The sequence below is a fragment of the Argiope bruennichi genome, chromosome 5 (genome assembly GCF_947563725.1).
Source record: "Argiope bruennichi chromosome 5, qqArgBrue1.1, whole genome shotgun sequence".
Classification (NCBI taxonomy): domain Eukaryota; kingdom Metazoa; phylum Arthropoda; class Arachnida; order Araneae; family Araneidae; genus Argiope; species Argiope bruennichi.
The window spans coordinates 62,113,646-62,127,659 of NC_079155.1; the positions used below are offsets into that span (position 1 = coordinate 62,113,646).

The following is a 14,014-nucleotide window of genomic DNA, read 5'->3' on the forward strand; positions in this document are numbered from 1 at the left end:
TGGAATGAAAGTGTTAAGTTAAAAGAATGGGAAACGGTTAAATTAAAATTCTCTCATCTTAGCGTACTCTTAAGATTTTTTTTTTTTTTTTATCATTGTTCATAATAAGTACTAAATGCCGAATAGATTTCTTTCTATTTTTTAATTTTCTGAAAATTGCAAACAGATGCAAAATTTTGATATATTCCAGATAATTCAATGCCAGATGGGAGCAATAATACAGTGTTACATATACAACGCATGCTTCGAAGTATAATAAAGAATGTCCAGTCGAAGCCAAAAATAAGAAATCGTGCTACTTTCTTAGAAATATAAAGATATTATTATTACCTACATTTGTAAAACTCTTTTGTAAAAGAAGTTATTTAACTTCTTTTTCTTATACTTCATTTCTGAAAAGCGTATTATCTGCCTTTTCCTTAGATTTGACAATTGTTATAGAAAATGATATGTTCCAGATTATAGCATCAATTTAACTATGCAGACTTTTTGTGGTTAGAAATAACAACATAGTTTTCTTATTGCTTCGAAGCATTTTGTTTCTCTAAATAATGTCCAGTCGAGGACAAAAATAAGGAACTGAACCATCTTCTCCGGAAATATAACGACGTTATTGTTACCTACATTTGTTAAACGTTGTAAAACCACACTTTCTTACATTTCGCTTCTGAAAAGCGTAACATATGCCCGACGCCTTTCAGCGCAAGTTTCTTTAGATTTCGACACAAAAGGGGGAAAACAACAACGAGAACCCTTTACTTTCCGACCTTTTTTGTTACCGTTATAAAGCATGGACGCGTGCTTGTGGGGAAGGTCAAGCGCATCCCTCCGTGACTGGGACGAACAAAACGCACGCGACGCGCCCGCATGGCATTTCTGCCGGACCACTGACCACGCAGGGGAAAGCAGTGGAAACATTCTGCGGGGATGGTCAACCGGGAAGACGAATTTTGTTGCTGCAGGTTTTCACTTTGGAGAACAGGGTGCTCTCACGTTGTTGACCATGAAGAGGTGAACTCAAATTATACAGGCGTTTAACACAGCAGTCACGAGAATGCGTTTTTGAGTGGCATTTATGACAACGATTTGTTTGCATAATGAAAGGGTTCGCTTTTCATTCGTTTTGCGAGAACCTTTTCTTCCGTTATTTACTTTATAAAAGTGTAATCATTTTTTGAAAAGAGGAAGGCACATTAGATGAGAACTTACAGAATTAAAGAGCTGCATAATGACAGTTTTTGATGGAGTCTGAAAGGACCCGTGATGAAATACGTTCAAAAGCAATCATAAAGTGAAATGCTCTCATATAAATTTCTTTGCGTGACAAATGAATGCAAAAAAAAAAAAAAAAAAAAAAAAAAGGAACTTAATCTTTCTTAAATTTAATTGCTTGTTTTGCAAATCATTCATAGAGCCAATAATATTTACTTTTTTTTTATTTTAAATGATTATAGAGTATTTTCACCGTAATGTAATCTGAATAAAGTTGTATAAAATTAAAATAGTATTTTCTTGAAAAGAATCTAAGTTGAATGTAGTGCACTGTTGTGCACAAGTTCCTGTTAATATTTGTTAATTTCTCTAATCGTTATTATTTAATTTCTCTATTTTCTACTTTGATAAAGAAGAATCAGTGTGTGTTGACGCTCTACAGGGTAGACCATTTGATGTAGTGCTACCGAATTCGGTACAGATATATTTTGGAGTGTGATAATGTAGATCTTGGAACGATTCTTTGAGATTAGTTAATTAATTTAGTTCATTAAAAGTCTAAGTGAGATTTTGATGTTTTCCCGCGGTAACTTCCAATGATATTACTGCACAAAAATAATATTGAAATTATTTTAAAATTAAAAAAAACTTTTAATGGTATATTAATGATTTTACTGTGTCCAAATTCACCATAATTCTAATATATTTCATTTATATATAATTCTTTTTATTTATATATATAATCCATTTATAAAAACATTTTTATGTAAAATTTACAACAATCGTTTTTATTGTGGCAATGAAACTGTTTCGTCAAATATTTAAATGCGTGTTTTGTTTCCCGTTTTAAAAGCCTAGGACTGTAAATTTTGTTTATATATTGGATTCCTTGGCAATTTTTTAAAAAGATTTTTTACTTTCTTATTTTTTTCCAGACTTTTCAGACAATTGTTCTTTTGAGGAATCTGATGATCTACTAAGATATTAAGTATATTAAGAAATTAACCCCTTATATTGATTTCCCCAGCTAATTTTTAATTTTTTATCAGCGTGTTTTAATACAGCTAACAGGCTGTTGGATGTACTTAAACTACACACCATAATTGCACCGTACCAATTTAAGGTTAGAATCAATTATATTAAAGAACAAGAAAGTGAAAATATAGCGCATCATGAAACAACGTGTAACTAGATATTCGATAATGCATACAGTTAAGATTTCTGTTTTGACATTTGATTCGGTTCCATTAAGAAAATCACGTACATATTGAATAGAACAGGGACATGATAACTGAAATAAAATTTCTGAAATTTCTCAGTTTGAAATTTGACGTTTAACTCAGTTAAACATTTTTTTAAAGGAACCACAAATGTTAAGCTATGCATAAAAGAATTAATTAAGATCAAATTAAATTTAACCAATATTCCAGGTAAACCTCCACCCAGTTAGCCACCAAAGATGGCTATTAGTAAAAAAAAAAAAAAAAAGTTAGCACATGCTTATTTTAAATGTTCAACTTTTCTAGAGTCGTATTTCTCTTTGATTACCTTCTTTTTCATAAATTATATTTTTCAAATTCGAATTTTATTTCTTAAATACATTGACCGCCATGGGGCAGGGGTGATCGACATCTGATTATCTTTGTTATGTCCGGAGACTTACAGGTTACCAGCAAAATAAACTGATCTGTTACCGGAAATACTCTGTTGATTTCACTATATAAAGTGATTCACGTTACCCCATTCGCATATTATTACAAATTTTTCTGAGAATGTTATTTGGAAGAAACATAATATTTGCTGATTTGACGTAAAACCAGCCACCTTTGGCGACCAGCTAATCCCTAAGGATTAATGATAGCCAAAATTTTCAATTAAGCATTTTATTTAATTTGTTATTTATGAATTCTTATGCATTATTATTATTATTTTTGCTATCTGCTCATAAATTCGAACTTAAATTTAAAGCAGAAGTAATCAATCTTCAACAAATACATTTTTTTTTTGCTGAAATCTAAAATTTTTTTTTTAAAACTATGAATATAAAAATTTAATTTTTTTCAGTGCTGAAGTATTATGTATGCTACAGAATTTTGAATAAAAATTCATGCATTTTCACAAAAGTATGCGATATCTGTAGGATGAGTCACGCATTTCTCTGAATCACAGCACAATTCAGCTTTCTGTTTGACTTTTAAAGAGATTTAAATGATCATAAATAATAATAATTTATTTTGTTTCAATCATTAAATATACTACTGGAAAAATTATAAAGGTTCAATTTTATACAATCCATCTATCCTATGAATCATACTAAAGAATGTCGATTTTTGTGTTGAAATTGGGGGAAAATAAAATGAATGATGAATCAAGCGTGAAACTTTTATAAACCTAGTTTGATTTCATTGATTTATAATGCAATTCATTATTTTGTTTTGAAAAGAAATATGTTATTTTTGAAGAAATTATTTTTCTATCAAAAACAATGAGGAGGGTCATCTCATTCTCATAATAAAGCTTTTTGAGTTATAAAAGTTACTTAAGCAATGATTTATTACTAAGTCATTACTAAAAGAACAATTCATAATAATAATAATAATATAAACACAAAAATTCATTATTAACCTCTGTTGCAACTGTGGTCAGTGGTGGTGCTTAATGAAGAAATTCCAACTCTCGGTGCCTTTAGAAATTTTTTTGATTAACACCACCACTGACCACAGTTGCAACATGGTGCATCGGTGGTTCAGTGGTAGAATGCTCGCCTGCCACGCGGGCGGCCCGGGTTCGTTTCCCGGCCGATGCACCATGTTGCAACTGTGGTCAGTGGTGGTGCTTAATGAAGAAATTCCAACTCTCGGTGCCTTTAGATATTTTTTGTATTAACACCACCACTGACCACAGTTGCAACATGGTACATCGGTGGTTCAGTGGTAGAATGCTCGCCTGCCACGCGGGCGGCCCGGGTTTGTTTCCCGGTTGATGCACCATGTTGCAACTGTGGTCAGTGGTGGTGCTTAATGAAGAAATTCCAACTCTCGGTGCCTTTAGATATTTTTTGTATTAACACCACCACTGACCACAGTTGCAACATGGTGGATCGGTGGTTCAGTGGTAGAATGCTCGCCTGCCACGCGGGCGTCCCGGGTTTGTTTCCCGGTTGATGCACCATGTTGCAACTGTGGTCAGTGGTGGTGCTTAATGAAGAAATTCCAACTCTCGGTGCCTTTAGATATTTTTTGTATTAACACCACCACTGACCACAGTTGCAACATGGTGGATCGGTGGTTCAGTGGTAGAATGCTCGCCTGCCACGCGGGCGGCCCGCGTTCGTTTCCCGGCCGATGCACCATGTTGCAACTGTGGTCGGTGCCTTTAGATATTTTTTTATTAACAATAACAACAGAGTTTAAAGCTCAGGGTAAATTCCATTACCGCTGGGGTCCGTGCCTGCCACGCAAGTCCCCGTTCATGGGGGTGGATGTTTACAAACAGGAAGTAAATAACAGGCGGGAGCGCTGTCTATGTACAATCCGCAACAACCTCCTTTCAACAAATCATTTTAGAAATATTTATTGACTCTAATTATTTCTATATTATAGAAGGGAATGTGCGTCATGTTTATAATTTTTTGAAAGATACTTTAATTGCCTATTTACTTTATATATACAGATAGAGAATATTTAGACTTCAGCTCATCTGTTCAAAATCTGATGAACTCTATTTCTGTGAAATTTGAGAAGTAGATTCCTATGAAATTGTAGAATTCTTTGTAATTTAAGAATCAATATTTGTGGATTTTGATTTAATCATCAATAAGAGCCTCATTACATTGATATAATTTAAAGATAAACGATTCCAAAATTTCCAATTATCCTTTCTTATCTTCTTCAGGAACAGTATAACAGTATGACCACGCAACTGAATATTCATACATAGGGTGCTTATCTATATATTAAAGTTTAAACGTTCTTTCTTTGTGTTTCTGCTGCAATCTTTTGTCATCCGAAACGTCATATATAATTAATTCTATGTGAAAGTAGTTTATTAAACCTCGAAGCGTTGTCCGATTTTCTCAACAGGCATTTCCCCTACTAAAATCCACGGAGGATTAAGCCGCACATAAATTAACATTTTCATTGTAACACGATCTCATCTGTCTTATCATCCAAAACATTAATTTTCCCAGGGAAAGGAGTTGCTTCACTCTCTGTATCCATAAAACACGGCTCAGAGACTTCAGCCCATCTGTATGAATGAAACAGAATACATATTATAGCAATAAAATGTTTCCTTTTTTCTCGTAGAACTGTTTTACAAATTACCAGCGGAAAAGTAAGGATAATACGGCGTTTAATTACATCCCTATAGCTGGAATGTCATAAACGAGGCATTACTCGATGCACGGCGATTGTTGCCGCAGTTTACAAGATTCTGCAAAAAAGGTTTGTCTGTTTGGGATTTTTGCATCAGCAACAAAGCAGAACTGGGAAATCAGCGTGCGGCTTTTCTGATAAGAGGGCGGGAAAGTCTGCTGCCGGCTTCCCGTGAATTTCTTATTTAATTAATGGTTGCTGCGGTGTTGTGAAGTCTGATTACCATTCAGTAATGTGCAGTGGATTGGTGAGTGTTTAAATTATATGGTGGAAGACAATATAAAAGCAATGTTGTTTTGTTAGCAGACATTAATTTAAAATTATTCCTGTTAATTATTAACAGAGATTAATTAATTATAACTTTCGAACAACATGGATTTCTATAGCAATGTTTCCGTCAAAAATGGATAAAACTGTTTCCAGTATAATATTCTGACCTAAAAACAGGGTTTTAAACTAATACATCTCAAAATTTTACAGAACTTCCCAGATAACATGGCATATAAGAGCTGTAAAAAGCAAAATTAGTGGACAGCGAAAAAGCAGTTTAATACACATTAACAAACCATAATGTTATTAGAAATTCCTTTAATAAAATATTTTTTTAAGGTTCGTTTGGAATGAATTTTTTCAAAAACGTTCGAAAATAATTATATTTTTGAATATTTGCATAAAAACAACTGAAAAAACATCTATGAAACCAAAATATACAAATTAAATCGCAATAAAAAAAAAAATGGAAAAAGGACGTTTTTTGGCTAAAAAGTGTATAAAGCAAAAATCTTCTAGTTTAGAGGTTTATCGAAGGATTTGCTTAAAATTTTGCAGATAATTTAAGATATATATATATATAACCTATATACATATTAAGACATATATATCTATATCTGAACTAAAACATAAGCTGTATTTCAATCCATTCCTTAAATACTGGTGTTCAAATGATAAATCACACGAAACTTCCTATTTTTTTCACATTGTGAAGCACAGGAAAAACTATGAAATATTCCTAAATGAATATATTACTTATTTTATAGTTCAGAAACTACAGAATTATAGAAGAATTACTATAAAAAATTTGAATAAAAATTATGCATTAGATTTTAATTCATGATGTTTCTCATAAGAAAATTCTATAAAAGATTAGAATTTGAGGAAAGGGCTTCTAAAGATGCAAATTAGCATTAAAACATATAAATACAAATATAAAAATTAGTGTAACTTCCCAAAAAATAGATTTAGAAACAAAATTCTAACGGTTTTATAAAAAAATCTGCTTAAACATTAAGAATATTAAATAAAAAAAAGTTCATAATTTCGCAAAAAAAAAAAAAAAGACTTTTTAATGTAGTCACCTATTTTAAAAAATCAAATTATAATATAGTATTTTTTCCTGCGAAACGTTTAGAAATTAGTCTTCTTCAATGTATTAGTTTTTTTACATATAAAACAGATTTACACAACAAGACTTGTAAATAGAAATCTAACAAATTCATTTGTCAGGGTTTATTTGTAGTTAGAAGAGCACCATTTATTTTCCAGATATACGTTCTATTTTTTCAAACCTGAAGTAAAATAAATTATTAGATAATAATTCAACCTATTAAATGATTTTTTTCTAGATGAATACAGAAAAGAATTGAGCAAAAAGATTAGAAAAACATATTTAATTTATATTCGTCGATATTTATCAATTAATATGTGAAAATTGTGTCAGAATTAGCTATTAGGTAGATTAACTTTGACAACTTGAAGAAGGGGAAAAAATAAACTAAAAGACTCTAATCTAACACATGCTAATTTATTCTCATGAATGTAACATGTAACATAGAATTAAATTCTAAGCTATTTACAGTAAAAGTTAATTAAATTATTATTGTTATTATACAAAGGAATAGACAAAATACCTGGAAACAAATTAAAAGATTACATTAAGCATCTATTTTATAGAAACGTTCAGATATTCTAGAGACAAACTCAAAGAATGAATGAAAACGAATAAAAATTGTAACTGAAAATGAAGAAACATACATGGACATGTTAAAGTTACAGTAGTGTAAATCATTTTTAAAACGGAATGTTTAAAATTGTAACTAAAGCACAAATTTAATTCAATTATATCTCTACGCCCTGGGTGCAAGAGACTGAAATGAATATTATAAAGCAAACATACTGAATTATACACTATCTTTTGCGTTATATTAATTTTCGGAAAAAAAGAAAATGAAACTTAACCGCAGCAGTCTTTAGTAAACCAATATTTGTTGACATTTCAAATATTGTAAATAGAAATTAGAAATTAAAATAAAAATAATAGGAAAACAGGAAATAATAGGAAAAATCACAGAGAAGGATCTTTTTCTGTGGGAAAAATAAAAGGAAAACAATAACTAAATGGAAAGACTATATAAATATACGCAAAAATTCCAGTTCTTATATTTATCTACAATTTTCGATCTGATAGCCATATAATGTTTGTAATTCAACATTCAAATTTAAAGGAAGCTTTTCGGAACGGTCCTCTTTATGTTATTTAAATGTCAAAAAAAAAAAAAAAGAAAAAAAAGATTTTATTGCGAAATTTTCGTACTTGCATTCCAATTTGAGTAGGTAGAAAATATTTATCGGCGATTGAAAAGCAGTTATAATCAAATTGATCATAAGAAAATGATGGTGAATTTTCAGAACCTTTTCAGAATTAATTATTTTTAAGTGCATTTTTAGAATTTAATTTAAAAAATTACAATAAGAAAGCAATAAAATAATACTTTTAAATTTCACAATATGAAAAAAAAAATTTAAAAGACTATTGAATAATGATTGTGTTATTATTCGCATTTAACTTATATTTACTATATCCTTTTGTTGTTAATAATTTCGTTTATATAAATCTATGCTTTTATTTATGATCTATAAATTCCCCTATGATGAGAAGTTTCGAATAACACGTACATTCATAAACAATCGAAAACATTGATGTCGATATTTAAATTATCCAGGAAAATATCAAAAAATTGATCGCCATCTGACCACGGTTCAATATTACGAGGTCCGTCCCAAAATAGCCCCAACTTTAAAAGGGATGTTTATGTAACTAAATTAAATATCAAAAATTGATGGTTTGAGTTGTAAATTTTGTTTGATGCCTACACGGAAATAAATTTCAACGTTTAAATAGGAGAATAAAAAAAAATCAAAAGGAGATCTGATTTTGTATTAAAGAATACTGCATATCAACAACTAACATATCAGTATTAAATGTCTATTATTTCGAATTTTCAGTTAAAAAAAATGATTTCAATTCTTCCGCTTGCCATTTTTTTTTTTTTTTTTGTAAGAAGGAAATATTCGAAGATGAAATATTTTAAGGTAAGCGAAGGAACGTTAACCTTCGATTTTTTTTCTTCTCATTTTGAGTGGTAATAAAAGCCCATGGATGAACTGAGCGGTTAACACTTGACTGATTGCACATAAAAGAACCGCATACCAAACTCGTCTTCACACGAGGAATGAAAAAAATAAAATAAATAAAACTCACATAGTTCAATGAAGAATTGAAAAATATGTAAATGATGTTTCTAAACTGAAAATGGCAAACTTAATAACCGTTGACTGAATGCAATTATTCCATAATTGCCTTTCACAATTTTCTTTTTGGTCTGCAAATTTAAAATAGAATCGCATACCAAACTAATCTCGTAAAATTAAAAAAAAAGTAATTAAAATTCAGAGAAGAAGTAAAATTTTTGTATATTATGTTCCCGTTGTGAAAATTAAAAATATAGTAATGTTGAATATGTTCAATAATTGAATTTCATAACTATCTTTATGTTTATTTTTCTTACACTGCTGTCTTACTGTTTCTAATTTTCTTCCATAATGCGGGAAGAACATATTATAGCTTTTGAATAACCGAACAATCAAGAAAGTTATTGATATATTTGAAGCAATTATATATAATATATATTTATATAAAAAAAGAGTAAATCTTTTTTTAAAATCAAACTGAAATGCAATTAAAACGATTATTTTAGGAAGAATGAAATCGTTTTAGACAAATGCGAATTTTTATAACAAATATCTTAAATATTGAATAAATAGTGCTAATGAAACGTCTTGGGTGTATTAGCAGATTTTGTGTGAATTTGCCTGTGATCGGGAAAATGATACGGAAATATAAAAGAAAAAGTGCATGCTTGTTTTTGAAAGTAAAAAAAAGTTTTATATTGCTACAAGAAATTGCTACACTCGAAGCGCGCACGCACACACACACACACGCACGCACACGCACACACACACACACACACACACACACACACACACACACACACACACACACACACACACACACAAAAAGGAATTTAAATTTTATTGTTTTTTTATACTCATAATGCGAGATTAATTGTTTCCATTCAATAACTTAAACAGCAAAAAATACATGTGTCTGTTTGCCACAAGAACTTTCTCTTTCAATACTAAGAACCATAACGACATGAAATTTACAGATGCCATTCTGGGGTCCACTTCCGGAACAACTGTGTTATTTTGAAACATCAAAATCATTTAATTCTTATCCAATTAAATAACAAAAATAAATCTCGCCGATTTTGCTGAATTTGTCACCCATTAATATTAAAGTGATTATCACAAGGAAAGGATTCATAAGCCATGATAAAAGCAAACAAATATCTTTTTAATGATACTAATTTAAATGCTATTCAATTTTTTCTTCTTAAAATTCAAACATAATTTGTAATACCGCTTTCTAATATTGTACTGCGGACATTGTCGTATTGAAAAATCGCCTCATCATATTCTTCGCTGTAATCTGGACGTTTCTCCTTCAAAGCTTTATTGAAATATACCTACTTTCTTATATAGTTCACCTTTGGCGGTTTTATCAAATAATGCTTCTAAATCTTTGGATTTTTTTTGTTGGTTTACCATGTTCTTTGTCATGTGTATCATTTTTAAATATCTGTAACCACTCTTCACAAGTTGTATTCGATAAGGCATGATCAATCCAAATATCCAATAGCAACCAATGCCTCTATGTTGCAGTTTCCTTTGCAATGAAATAGCAATATAACTTCTAGCAAATGCCGTTTGTGTTTGTATAAAATTCGACATATTTTATGAGCTGGAAATGCTGTATTTAAAATATTAACCAAAAGTCACGTACCAAATTTTTAAAAGCTGTTGTTACACTTTTTAAATACAACTTTCCCGATTTATTTTCAGACAAGCAACTGAAATAAATCGGGTAAGTTTATTTACCAACTATTAATTCCATCTATTAAAAATGGGCAGAATTATTTTTTATACAACCATTATACTCAAACTATATATGATAAAATATCTCAAATGGCACATTACATTATGTTCAATATTACAAATATTAAAATATTTACACACACACACGCGCGCACGTACGCACGCACACAGACACACACACGCACGCACGCACACACACACACACACATACACACACACACACACACACACACACACACACACACACACACACACACACACACACACACACACACACACACACACACACAAGAAAAAAGGTTTAAAAAGGAATGTAATATGGCGTGCCTTTTAACATTTTTGAAAAGTTAACATAATTTCATGCTTCCGATTCGGGTCTTAAAGCTTATGATACTAGCATATATATTTGTGCTTCTTGTTTAAGTGTTACAAATTTGGAAACCTCTGATATATGCAATCTAAGCTGTTAATATTTAAAATTATCGGTGTTCAAAAGTATTCTTCATTCAATCGCAATACAATTAATCTAATTAGTCTCTGAAAAATATATGTATTCTAAAATAAAATTTGAGCAAAATTATAATCTTACATTTCGGAGATCGAATATTTCGGGATTTGAGAATGTAAAATTTTTAGAATTTCGGCTATATCGTCAACATAATCATCTTTAAAATAGTAAAAAATACTTATAGATTTTATGCCTTCTATATTCTACGAAATCTCAAGTACTTAACGCAACATACCACAGACCTTCGTTTTTAGAGCTCATGTTACTCCTATCAGGAATTGTATAAATTGGGTGGATTTTATTAAAAAGAAAAAAAAAAAAAAAAAAAATATCACACTGACAATATGATGGAAAGGAAATTTTGACAATGTCTTGAATATAAGAATTCTGAATGAATGGATATGGAAATGTATAAACATAATAGAAAAAGTTAAAAAATTATTATATTGACAACAATGATAATGAAAATTTTTTGACAATGTCTTAAATGATAAATGAGTAATAAGTAAATAGTAAACGAATAATTATGTGTAGTATACATAATGAAATGAATAAAAAGCGAAGAATTGGGTAATCTATACTTATAAATAAAGCTCAATGTGTGTGTGTGTGTTGGGGCTCTACAGGCCAGGTCATTTGACCTACAGCTACCAGATTTGGTATATGTATACCTTAGAGGTCGGGAATGTGCACCTGGGATCCCTTTTTTCGAATTTTTAATTAGAATTTTAATTATTAATTAAAAACTAACTTTCCCGCCAAAAAAATCTTCAATTTTCCCCACCGCCAAATGAGTAAGGCTTCAGTTTTTTTCCCCCAACAGTAATGAGGCTAGGGTTAACATTTTTCGGCCGATTATTTCAAACGATTCTGTTTATTTTCTTAATGTTTTATGCATTTAAAATGAAACATTGTTAATTAATCCATCTTTCAGATTCATTCTGAAGTACTTTTGAATTAAAATAACACAGAATAAAGGAAATTAAAAATGTCTAATCTGCATAGCGTTACCCCAACTGGCGCAGAAAAATTCACGCATTTCCGTTACCGTAACTGGCGTTGAAAATTCACGCATGCGCATTGTGTTCTGATTGTTGACATGACAACCATTATCAACGGATGATTTAAATTATTTTTAGGTTCGTTGCATGCTTTTGTAATTAAATTGTATTTATGTTAGTTATATATTTTTTTGTATATGCTTATAGTTTTAAGTACATAGTTTTTTAATTAGTTTTTTTAAACCTGTTTTCGACCGATTATTTTAAACGATTCATTTTATTTTCTTAGTGTTTGATGCATTTAAAATTAAACATTGTCAATGAATCGATCTGTTCATGATGAATCTGAGAAAATTTTGTTGACAAATTCTTGAGATATTACATAAATTAAGAAAGATATTCTTTAGTGCCCTTAAAGTTTAAACGCTCAGTGAGTCTGTTATCAGTAATCATATTATTAAAAAAATGCTTTGTTTCAGTAAAAAATATTATTTTATTAATTGCAGATTAATTCTTTCCACTTTAATTTAAAACATAAATTCTACGAGAGGTAACAGAAAATTAGAGAGATACATATTACGTTATGACTAAAGGCCTTTATAATATTATGAGTGAATTATATGACTATCAAAATTTCAAGTTTTAAAATATTTTGATGAAGAATCTATTAAAGTTGGAATTGCGCAAAATATTTAATTATTAAAATTTAAACGAACATTAAGATTGGCGAACCGGCTGGTCGCCAAAGGCGGCTAGTTTGATAATAAAATAAAAATGAGAACTTTACATTATATGATAAATTGAAAAGTCAGAGAGAAAGCAATTATATAAAAAAATAAGGTTAAAGGATCTACTATAAATAAAATAATGGAAAATATTAAAACTTATGCAAGAAGAAAGCATATATGATTATTCATATAGGAGTAATTTTTCAATACCAATCACGAATTTCAAGTTGACCTCAGATATTTAAATACCTAACAAAGAATACCTTCAAATATCTCTTTTTATAAATTTTTATATCCAATCCACTTTTATATTTCATTTAATGATCCTAAGCTATGCATACAGATTCAGGAAGAAGACCACATATCAATTTGCTGAACTTTTCATTCGCGTAAGTAATCAAGAGGGTCTGTGCAGCTAGCTAACCATGAAAGATATGCGAAAAACCATCCTACATCTCCGAGTACAAGCCAGGAAACACATCCTACCTCCAGAGCGGAACTAACTACTACAACGGTAATAAAAGATAATGATGCGCTGGCGTATAGAATACAGGGATACTTATAATTGCATACTTAAATAAAGGCTTTCTTCGTTCGGTTTCTGCACTCTTTAAAAAATTTACATCATTAAAATTTTGAATTTACCTCATTTTGCATGCAAATTGAGTTATATACTTTCTTGAGTAATTGCTCTGCTATGAAATTACCACAGGTGTGGTCTTTCTAAAAGAAATTCATGCGAAAGTTTAGCTTTTATTGTTATATAATCGATGCTAAGGTAGCATTCGGTTTATAACTTTTGCGTGTAAGAAAGCGGTTCTCAGACTTTTAGTATATGACATTCGAATTTTCTCTTCAGAAGTTTTAATAGTTTATTTCTCTATTGAATAGAGTCTATTCCAATGATTTTTTGAA

The 14,014-nt window shown here is 30.2% G+C and overlaps 2 non-coding genes across 2 annotated transcripts; both read left to right on the forward strand.

Annotated features, from left to right (window-relative positions):
* The first annotated feature begins 3,947 nt into the window (after positions 1-3,947).
* On the forward strand, positions 3,948-4,018 carry Trnag-gcc (transfer RNA glycine (anticodon GCC)). Its single transcript has one exon. It is a non-coding gene; the product is annotated as a tRNA-Gly (tRNA).
* Positions 4,019-4,128: 110 nt separating this feature from the next.
* Trnag-gcc (transfer RNA glycine (anticodon GCC)) lies at positions 4,129-4,199 on the forward strand. Its single transcript has one exon. It is a non-coding gene; the product is annotated as a tRNA-Gly (tRNA).
* The last annotated feature ends 9,815 nt before the right edge of the window (positions 4,200-14,014 follow it).